The 12,014-nt window shown below is 32.6% G+C and overlaps 1 protein-coding gene across 2 annotated transcripts in view; it reads right to left on the minus strand.

Annotated features, from left to right (window-relative positions):
• LOC145286128 (caspase-8-like) overlaps nt 1-12,014 on the minus strand; it is a 173,614-nt gene that overhangs the window by 127,850 nt on the left and 33,750 nt on the right. Inside the window, exon 1 of one of the 2 annotated variants that reach the window (XM_080134835.1) lies at nt 4,945-5,005. The exons of the other annotated variant lie outside the window; for it this stretch is intronic. The gene's annotated coding sequence lies outside the window, so the exon portion shown is untranslated. Of the gene's footprint in view, nt 1-4,944; nt 5,006-12,014 lie in introns of those variants that run through there. 2 annotated transcript variants of the gene reach the window in all.

Raw genomic sequence — 12,014 nt, forward strand, 5'->3', positions numbered from 1 at the left:
ATTTACAAAATGGGAGGCGTGAATTATTCGACCCCCCTGTCTTTCCAAGCCTATAACTCCTCGAAAAATGTAATTCAAGCCCTATTTTTTTTTTCAATTAAAGGAGCAAGGACCAAGGTTCCATTAAAAAAAAAAAAAAGAAAAAAGAAAAAACAAATAACGTGGTTTAAAAAAAGGTTTTAAACTTCAAACTTTACAGGTAAAATTCTAAAAGAACACTATGTCTTTTTTTTTTTAAATTTGAATATATTATGTATTGACCTTTTCTCTTCAATTTGTGAGTAAATTAATTATTTACTTTCGGGTTACTAAATTAAGTATTTACTTTTTAATAGACACTTAAAAATTGGGATGGGGGGGGTCGTGAATTTAAAAAAAAAAAACGTTTGTCTAAAATATTATATTCGATTTATTGGAAAGAACATAAAATTTCACACTGACCCTGAAAATATCGTAAAAATAGAATCAATAGAAAAATTTTGATAAATTTTTAATTGAAAAATATTGAGTTCGGAAAATTCATTACTGTTTAAAAAAAAAATAATAATATTTCTATTACTTTTAAAACAACTGTAATAGTTTATTTTGGAAGTATAATCCATAAAGAAAATAAATAACCCACTTTTAACGGAGAAATTCCGAGATTTTTATATTGTATTCGCAGTTTCGTGGTTGGGGTGTCAAAAATTCCTACAAAAATTCTGATACACCTAGCCTACCGCATTTGTAAGTCAGAAATATGTTAGTTTCTCAAAGAAAAAAAAAAAGATAGAATGAACGTGACTTTTAAATTGTTTTTTATGAAACTAAAGTTTCGAGTTTTTTTGTTTTGTTTTTTTAACTTATTTAATTTTTGGGGTTTGTATTACTGTATACAGATTCGAAAAAGTTGTCAAAAAAACAAATATATAACAACCAAATATTATCAAAGGCAATATAAGTTACTTTTCTAACTGATTATGTTTTTAGAGTACTCATAGTGATCCATGCTGAAATAACGTTATTAAATTAAAAAGCCATTCTTAACATGAGGAAGGGAGAATGTTTTATACCTATTCAGTACTTTAACCTTACAATTGAATAAAAAAAAAACTATCATAAAACTTTAATTAAACATGGAAATACGATTTAAAAAATAGCGCGGATCACTCTCTGCATTAGCACCGTTTTTAGCGTTTTTTATTTAATGTAGCATGTTTTTTTTATATAATTGTTTCAGTATTATAAATTTCATTAACATGCTGGAGAAATGTTTCATAATTTTCCATCCCGTTGTCAATTTTTATATCGTACGCCTCCCGATATATAGCTTCGTCAACATGAGACCATTTCATATCGTCCGAAGACACTTCTGTGTTTAGAGAAAAAAAAAAGGTGACGGATTTACCAGAACGTTGTAACTAAAAAGTGAGCACCCCTTTCAAATGTCGAAATGATTTTTCTTTTTTCAATTTTTTTCTTTTTTCATAATCTGGTTAATTAGTGTCTAATCAATAATAATCCAGTGAAAAAAATTCAAAAAACCTATCAGTATAGAAATTACGCATGGGAGTGATGATTGTACAACTCCGCCAATAATGTGTTTTCAATAGATATTTATTCAATAAGGGACTAATTTTCTTACCTAGCAAAAAGTGGGGAGTTTTCCAGGTACGGGTTTTCTGGGGCGGGTTTTCCTAAATTTGACAACGACGGCACCATTATTAGTGGGCAATGACTCCAATTTCTTTTTGTTTAAATAACACGGCAACAAGATATTTTGGGGGGTTGTTTTACTGTACACATAAATTTGAAAAAGTTGTTAAAAACAAACATGTAACAAATAAATGGGCACTTGTACAGTTTAATCAAGACATTTAAAAATTAAAATATCGAAAAAAAAAAAAAAGGTTATATTGTACGTATCCATATTGGACTGAAGATCTCCCAAAAAAATTTGGTAAAATTTTACATTAAGGCCCGTCTCATGTTCGTATAAAACAATTTTTTTTTTTTTTTTTTTTTTTTTTGTAGATTTCGGTGTGCTAAAAATGAATCTGCAAACCTTTCCGTCACAAAAAAAAACAAAAAAACTAGTTTTCATGATATGAAGAAATTAATTTTCGAAAAGTGGGTGATCACTTTTCCATGTAAAGTCAACTTAAAATGAGTACCCTCTTTCTGGCCACCTGAGAGAGGGGGCATTTTTTGAGTGTTTATTGGCTAAAATGTTTTTTTCGATTTCTTTTTCTGTTTTCATCTTTCAATAAAAAATAAAGAAAAATCGGTATTATTTTACTTTAGGGACTGCCAAACGATTGTGAACAATGGACCGCATGTTTCTGTGACGTCAGATTTGTGTTAACTATACGAACTATGGAAAAGCAGAAGCGACTTAATGATTTTTTAAAACCTTCGTGTATCTTCTTCAAACTGCAATTAATAATTAATCTTTGTTAATTTTGTTAGGTTTTAAGATTTACACAGTTTAACGATTAATAATATTATAAACATTTGTATATTAAATATGAAATACGGTTTTACTGAATGTTCATTTGGTTACCTATGGGGTTCCATATTTTATTTGGTAAAAAGAGACAAAAAATATGAGGGGAGGGCCTACAAAATGCGTAAATTGTGCAATAATATTTTCAAATTGGTTTTAATCTAGCGATAAAATAGCTGACAAGAGTCATGTTTATATTAAAACTTAATATTTAAAAAAAATGAAACACAATTAAAAATCTATGTTGTAACGGAACATTTTGAAATAATGGAATTTTAATCGTTTTAATCTTTTAAAAATTACTTAATGTTTCGAAGTTTCTTTTTCTTGGCAATTCAACTGATTATAGTATATATGGATCAAGTAAAGAATAGATACCCTGTAACAGACGACGCACATTTGAACTAACACCGGTGATTCGACCTTGACATTAGCACAAGCACATGGCGTCGGTTGTATGTAAACACGTCAAATAGCAAACATGCTCGAATATTCGCCAGCAATTTTTTTTAATATATTTACAAAACTTTTCAAGATACGCTACTACAGAACACCGACCACTCTAATTTGTTTTTTATAAGTAATTGAGGTCGCTGACAAAGAATCTGATAGTCAAACTTGGCAAATTTACCGTTTGCATGGTATTTACCCCTGAACCCACGAACTACTTTCCACCATTTTGCAGCTTCCGTTTATGCTACGCGCATGCACGCTGTAGCATAAACGACGGCTTCACCAAGCAAACTACGTTGGGGGGGGGGGGGATTTTTTTTTTTTTTTCCAGGACATAGAATTTTCTAATTTTCCAAAAATACATTATAGCACTTTTTGGGTGGAAAATTTAAAATTAGCTGAAAAAGAAATAAAACAAGAAAAGGGGGGTTTGTATTACTGTACACATAGATTCGAAAAAGTTGTCAAAAAACAAATATAGAACTTTATTTGCGGTAGGGGGGATTCAATTATAGAACGTATGTGGCTTAATAGGTGCTTTTGCAGTGTAGTTAAACGTTTTTCCGTAAGTAACGCACCGACATTTACCAATTAGAACACCATTTAACATTTTCCGAAGATTTTACTGTGTACATTGGGGGCACGAGCGGGGGGTGGGGCGGATGTGATGTTGGGGCGCGCACAACTTTTTCGAAACAAATCTAGAACAAATAAATGTTATCGAAGGCAAGATAAGTTACTTTTCTACCTAACTGGATATATTTTTTGTGTTTTTATTCCGTGTACATTGTAACATGTTTATTCAGCTCGAAAAACATGCAGTGTTTACTGATGTATTGGAAAATTCAAAATGGCGGCCGACTCTCTCTCGGAAAGGGTAAGTTTGGGAAAAGGTATTATAAATAATAAACTAGACAAAATACTGTTAGAAATTCGCTCAATATATGTTACCGTGACATAAGTTGACATATATTCGGTTGATTTTTAATAGTATTTGGTCTAATTTATTATTTATAACATCTTTTCCCAAACTTACCGTGTTAAAGAGAGAGTCGGGCGCCATTTTGAATTTTCCAATACATCGGTAAACACTGCATGTTTTTCGTGCTGAATAAACATGTTTTGTTACACTGAATAAAAACACAAAAAATATATCCAGTTAGGTAGAAAAGTAACTTATCTTGCCTTTGATAACATTTATTTGTTCTATATTTGTTTTTTGACAACTTTTTCGAATCTATGTGTACAGTAATACAAACCCAAATTTTTTTTTAGGATACGGCGACCACAGCGTAATGGATAGTTTCTATTTAACCATCCGCGTGATTAAAAAGTTTTTTCTTTTCTTTTTTTTTTATGATTCTCAACACCAATAATAACAAAAGGAAAATAAATTAAAATAAAAAGAAAAAATACACAAATATATCCGGGGGGGGAGGTCCTTTTCCGGGTTCCACTTAGCGTGATTTTTTTTTTTTTTTTTTTGTCATAACTCGTTAGCAAATATTATCAAGTCGATAGTGACAGCCATCTAGGAGGGGGGGGGTCTGTTGAAGCCCTCCAAAATAAATAAAGTGAAAGCAAAGCCGTCGTTAATCGGTGAAGGTGCAGAATAGTTAACAACGCCCCTTCTCCTAAAATGGATTCTTAAATAATTAGGTTAGAAATCTATTCTTAACATGAGGTGGCCTTTGTTAACTATTTGTGCGTTCAGCAAATAGCATTTGTTAAAATGTAAAAGTTAAAATCCCATTAATACTAATATCCATCCGTCAATCAGAAAATGAAACTGAAAAGGAGTGTATTTTTGACCATAAACAGTAAAAAGTATTAATCCAGTATTACTAAATTATTATATTCAATGGTATTTGACAATTTACATTTTGTGTAACACAGATAGACCGATAATCAATTTTAGTATTAATAACTTCCTAAAAGTTTGAATATAGAATGTTAGTAGATGTAAATAAAGTATTTGGAAATAACAGGAAACTAAAAAACATTACCGGATTCTGTTGTTTTTTTTTTTTTATTCATAAGCAAATGAAAGTGAACAAGTTGTCTCCCTTTGCTTGTAATTTTATGTTATTAATAATGAAACATTTTTAATTTTAATTCAACCTAATCAGGGCACATTTACACTGAAACGTAAGAGGATACTGTGAAGTACGGCCCATATTTTATAGAAGCATCCTAAGTGAAGAGTTGTGGTCAGATGTTTGTTCACATTACATTGAAATTTCTGCAAGTTTCTGAAGTTTGGGGAAGTACCTACAAAAAGCCTTTTAGCATCTGGTGACATCTATATTGAAGGGGTTAGATTTTGCTAATTGTCAGGTTTCCCAGGGATATTTAAGTTAAGGGGAGCACCAGCACAGCAAGTTTGTCAGGGCACATTCATTGAAGTAGTTGCAAGTGATCCCGGACGCTACTATCAGGAACAGTAAAATGCCCTCAGACTGTGACCAAACTTCCAAAGCTCATGCATAATTTAAAGCACATTTCAAAAATTATAATTTAATTGGTAAACACACTGAACCTAGTCGAGCATGGCCTACATAAATAGAAGACCATTCCACTAAAGTCACGTAATCGGCTGACATCACAGAATAAAGTACAATGATCACAAATAAGCAATAGATGACTATTACAAGGATAGTTATTTGTTTAAATGTTTGATCAAGACGTTAAAAGATATCTATATGAATGTCATGATTGCATTATTACTGAAATAAATGTCTTCGCTGGATTATTGTTGCCAACAATTCTCAAAGACACTGAGGAAAGTTGCAAGAAAAATTAAATAGTTTCGACAAATAATATGCTAGAGACTTGAATGTTTCAATGTTGCTTTCAGAAGTTTTTCAGTTTTTGGACTTTTAAGTGACAGCTTCCAAGGAGGAAAGTGGTATAAGCCTAATAGTGATGACCAAGTCATCGGCTATGTAACAACTAAGATGGATTCATTGGTGACAAGTGCAAGAAACAACTGTCAAATATTGTTATTGCTATGCAGTTGTTTTTGCTGTTTACTGTTCCTGCTGCCACCTCAAGGAGAAACTTCTCAAAATTAAAGGGTTAAATCTAAAAATTCAGTATACAGAGTTAAGACGCCGAGAGTGAACTCGGTTTAGCTAAAATATGGAACGGAACAGAAGTCACTAAACATGAAACGAAATAAGAAACCATATGGAAATAATTTATTTCAAGAAATTATTTTGATTTTCACACTTCTTGTACTGTCATGAAACAATAAAAAAAATAATAAACTTTGATTTCGGTTTCGTAATTCAATTGAAGGTTGTTACCTTGTTTTATGATACATTACTTATGACAAAGTTATGATAAAATTTTTGAAGGACGTTTTATCTAAGAATTAAAAAACATATATATATTAAAGAAAACTTTAATTACACAAAAAATATGTTTTAAAATTATTTCTGTATGAATATATTTTAAATATTAAAAATAAATATTTATGGAAATGTAAACTATGAAAACTTAAATTACTTTTTTGAAATAAAATATTTCTATATGAATATCTTTTAAATACAAAAATTTCTTTACATAGAAATATAAAAAATAAAAGTTTATTATTTGTTTTTTATTGTTTCATGATGAAACAAGAAGTGTCTCCATAAGGTTTTGTATTTCGTTTCATGCTTAGTGACTTCTATTCCATATTTTAGCTAAACTGACCCCATTTCCGGTGTCTTAACTATACTAATTTTTTTAATTTAGCCAACTAAAGCCTATTAAAATGTTGTAACCTTGAAGGTTTGATAATAAATAAGACAACACGGTGGTATATTTACAAAAATGTGTATTTATAGATGTAAAGTATAGTATGGAATACTGCTGCCATATCTGGGCAGGAGCTGATAAAAACAGCCTATCCTGCCTTGACAGAGTACAAAATAGACTTTGTGGCTTAGTGGGGGATGCCCTTTTCTCTACCCTGCAACCTCTCTCCCACAGAAGAGACATTGCGAGCCTATCCTTGTTTTATCGTTATTTCCATGGCAGGTGCTCGTCTGAACTCCAATCTCTGGTCCCCCCTCGCCAATCTTTCACGAAAAACACCTGTCTAGCTGAATCCACTGTCAAAAATTTCCCCCACTCTTTATCTGTGCCTTAATCAAAACGTGGATTCCATGAACAAAGCTTCTTTCTTAGAACTGTACGCCTGTGGAACTCTGTTCCGTCTGCCTGCTTCCCACCTGACTACAACTTGGATGTCTTCAAGTCCAACGTTAACAAATTCCTAATGAACCGCCCCCTTAAGTAAACACTTCATCAAATCTCCACACAAACGTAATGTACTTGCAATAACCCTTATCTCTGAGTGGCTTCCGGGCCTTGAATAGTGGTGACCACTGTGTAAAAAAAAAAAAAAAAAAAAAATAGTATGTAAGAGAAATAATGCTTTAAGATTGTTTTGAGACTTCGTTGTAAGCTCAACAATTTTGAGAAGTTAAGCAATGTTGAGTCTGGTCAGCAACAAATGGGTGACCATTTAGGAATAGCAGGTGCTGTATGTAGGAGGATATTAACATGAGCTGCAAAAACCTGTCGTCATCTTCCTTAACAGGGATATACATGAAATTGGGAACCACTTGTGAATTTCATACTCCTATGAAATTTCATCTTTGGTGGAAGCCAATTCAACCTGCATAGGGTGAGTGCTGTTTCAGTACAGTAAAGTACATTATGTCTGGAAGAGTTCATATAGTCACAAAATAGGATGGATCTCCATCACACAATACCCCCCCCCACACACACACTTGTTTTAGCTTTGTTTTTGCTACATATGAAGTCGATGCCTTTTTGCCATAATCTTTTAATTTTATAGATGATCCATGAATACGTTCTGACCTGCGAGTGGGAGGTGTTGTTGATTTTTCCACTGCTGAAGTCTCATTAGTCCTCTACCAGCCTCCACTTCAAAATTCTCTGCTCCCAACTCTCTGATAATGGTACCTTCAATCCATTGCTGACCAGATCCATAATTATGTAAGAGTACAAAATCAGCTACTTTTTATTTATTTTTTTTTACATAGTACGTCACCACTTATCAAGGCCGATAGGCCACTCAAGGATAAGGGTTAAAGAGTGTAGAGTAGTCAAAAGGACAATATAGTAATCGATAGTAATGGAAGTTCGGTAAATTTGTTAACTTAGGTGGAACAGCTCATCATAAACTTGTTCACGTTGGACTTGAGGACAACCATATTATAGAAAGCTGGAAAGCAGGAAAACGGAAGACAATTCCACAGGCGTGCAGTTCTAAGAAAGAAGCTTTGATCATGGAATCTACGTTTAGGTTTAGGTACAGATAAAGAGTGGGGAAAATTATTGATAATGTTTTCAGCTAGTCTAGTGTTTCTTGTGAAAGTTTGGCGAGGGGGGACCATAGATTGAAGCTCAGTTGAACACTTTCCATGAAAATAACGATAAAGCAGAGACAAACTCGCAACATCTCTTCTGTGAGACAGAGGTTGCAGCGAAGAGAAAAGGACATCTCCCACCAGGCCACAAAGTCTATTTTGAATCCTATGAGATATAACTGTAAGCACATCTGCTGTAGATCTAGCACTTTGAAATCACAAAGTGGTACCATTAGTTTGTTCCCCCTTTCCATTATGTTTTTCATGTCAGGAGCCTTGTAAGTGTTTGGCTTTATTAAATGAAAAACAGTTCTTAGCTTCTATTTGAACATAAGCTTGGCTGGAGAAACCCCAGTTGATGAGTTAGGAGTTATCCTATAAGTGAATAAAAATCTGTTCACCTTGATTTTTAGTGTTACCTTAGGGTCTGTTTCCATCTTTTCAAGTGCTTCCTTGAATGTATGCACACTGTATTCTGCCTGTCCATTTGAGGAAGGGTGGTAATGAACTGTGAAATTGTGGCAAATTCTATTGGCATTCATGAATGTTTTGAATTTGTGACTCATAAAGTAGGGACTGTTATCATTCACCGCCAATACCGGCAGTCCATGTGTCGCAGAGATCCTTTTTATTTTCTCAATTTTGGCCATAGTAGAAAATGTTTTCATTATGCTTATATAAATACATGTGCTTATATAAAAACATGTGTTCCAAAAATGGACATAACATAATCTAATTGGATTTTTTCACATGGCAAAACCGAATACTCTCAGCATTGAATAGGAACCTAGCTGGGGTTACTTTGATTAAGCATACAGGTTCTGAAAACTTTATCAGTTTTCGCAATATCAGCATTCAGATTTGCCCACCACACATAGCTGCAAGCAAGCCTACATCATTCAATCCCTATGTGTGTCTGATGCAGTTGCTACAATACTTTCACTTTAAGTTTAGGCGGAATAAAAATCCTACTTCTTTATAATACCGTGCCACCTAACTCAAAGTAGGGTCTCTTTTTGTTTCCGTTCTTACCTCACACCACGGTTACTGGAGTGTCAATCAAGTTCATCATATGTATTGTTAATGTTTGATGTGATATTTATTCCTATGTATTGATCGGAAGACGACTGAGGCGATCTGCATTTCTATCGAAAAAAATGAAAATATTAAAAAAAAAAAGTTATATTGTGCACACCCGATATCGTCAAGTAGTTTTTATTTTATAGCGATTTGTTATGATACCAAACAAAAGGTTCGATTTTTAGGAAGAAAAGCTAGTAATAAAGACGAGGAGGGAGTGTCGGCGCTTTAACTGGAGTTATCTCCGTTTGGTGTGTTCAACAAATTTTGTAATGGCTGACTTCAATGCGCTCTCATAAAAACGTGTTTTTCTGTTGTAAAATAAAAACTACTCAATCAAATTAAATGAAATTTTTTTTCGGAGATCTTCAGTCCAAAACAGATACGTTCAATATAACCCTTTTTTTCAATATTTTCATTTTTTTAATGTCTTGACTAAACTGTACAAGTACCCGTAAATTATTAAGACGTTGGTGGCCATTTTTTTTTTCATATTGCCATCATTTTTTTTTTCAAATTATGTTGGGTTTTTTTTTTGCTTTTTTGTGTGGGAGGGAGTATTTTCATGGAATTATAATCCAAAAATTTATAAAAGTCGTCATTTTAAAGAAAATTGTGGAGGTGAAACTAATGTAAAAAGTTTACTCCCCCAAAAATATGAAAAAAATAATGGTCCCACGAAACTGCTTTAAAAGAATGGTACTAGTGCAGTATTTTTCTATTGATCTTGATTATTGATCTGAGCTGAAATGATAACGTTATTTAAAAAGCCATTCTTAACATGGGAGGGGATGGTGTTTTGTACCTATTCTACACTTTAACCTTACAATTGAATAAAAGAACATATAAAACTTTAATTAAACTTGGAAATACGATTTAAAAAATAGCACGGATCAGTAAGTGCACTAGCACAAAAAAAAAAAATATAATAAATGATGGCTACAAGTGTCTTATGCACATTTAGAAATGAAAAACAAAACAAAATGGCGGCCAAAATCATGGTTCCACGCAAAAGCATAAAAAAGGCCAATCTGACAAGCCTTAGAAAGGCTAAATTTTCAAAACCAAAGGCGGTATTGTCGTACAAATTTAGGAAAACTCGTCCCCGGAAAACACATCTCCGGAAAACTCGTACCCGGAAAACTCGTCCCCTTTTGCTGGGTAGGAAAACTGGTCCCTTATTGAATAAATTTCGATTGAAAACACATTTTATGACCGTTCTTGAATGAGATATTGTTTTTAAAAGAGAATACACATCCCACAATATTTGTTTTTAAATATTTTCATTTGTTTATCATTGTTTTAAAAAAATTAAATTAATTTTTTTTAAGTTTTCGTTTTTTACCTAGCTTTGAAAGTTTTTGGTGTTTCAACTCATTTTAAAGAGTTTATTTAGTTAAAAAAAAAAAAAAAAAGTAATGTCGGGTGTTACTTTTAAACAAAAAATGTTCGAGATGAGAAGGAGTCTCGATAATTGCTCAAAAATAGAAAATTAAAGAAAATACTAAGGTAGATATAGTTTTAAAGAATTTAGGAAAACTCGTCCCCGGAAGACTCGTCTCCGGAAAACTCCTACCCGGAAAACTCGACCCCGGAAAACTCGACCCCGGAAAACTCGACCCCGGAAAACTCGACCCCGGAAAACTCGTCCCCTTTTGCTAGGTAGGAAAACTGGTCCCTTATTGAATAAATTTCGATTGAAAACACATTTTATGACCGTTCTTGAAGAAGATATTGTCTTTAAAAGAGAACACATCCCATAATATTTTTTTAAATATTTTTACTTGTTTACTGTTGTTTTAAAAAAATTAAATTAATTTTTCTAAGTTTTAGTTTTCTACCTAGCTGGGAAAGTTTTTGGTCTTTCAACTTATTTTAAAGAGTTTATTTAGTTAAAAAGAAAAAAAGTAATGTCGAGTGTTACTTATGAACAAAAAATGTCCGACATAAGAGGATCACATCTTAGGAGGATAATTGCTCAAATATAGAAAATCAAAGAAAATATTAAGGTAGATATAGTTTTAAAACGAGTCCCCCCCCCCCTCCAAAAGAAAATAAATTTGTATATTTTTAGATAATAATGCACATCCAATAATATTTTTAAAAATATTTTTACATGTTTATTGTTTTAAAAAAATTAACTTGATTTTCTAAGTTTTCGTTTTCTACCTAGCTTTGTAAGTTTTTGGTGTTTAAACTTATTTTAAAGAGTTTATTTAATTAAAAAGAAATAACAAGTAATATCGCTGTTATGTTCCTTGGATCGGTGGGAGTTGTGCTCCTTTACTCAATGTTTATAATGTAAACTCTCGGACGTAAACGTGAATAAACAAGACTTGGTCAGTCGGCCATATTGGTCTGAACGGTCACATATCCTTGTCCTGTTATTATTAATAGAAACCTGACATAACATGGTGTCAGAACAAGGGATTTACTAACAAATGTGAGCAAAATACAGGGAAAGAGTTATACTAAATATCGAGCCTAAGAGCCGTTAAAAAAAAAATTTTTTTTTTAAATACGTGAAGTTCCATAATAACCCCCCAGTATGAATAGCCACGTGAGTCCACCAGAGCCCTTTCCATTCGACCAACCCGAGTCATGGGAAA

Source organism: Euprymna scolopes, chromosome 10 (genome assembly GCF_053919585.1).
Source record: "Euprymna scolopes isolate OS-2025 chromosome 10, ASM5391958v1, whole genome shotgun sequence".
NCBI lineage: Eukaryota > Metazoa > Mollusca > Cephalopoda > Sepiida > Sepiolidae > Euprymna > Euprymna scolopes.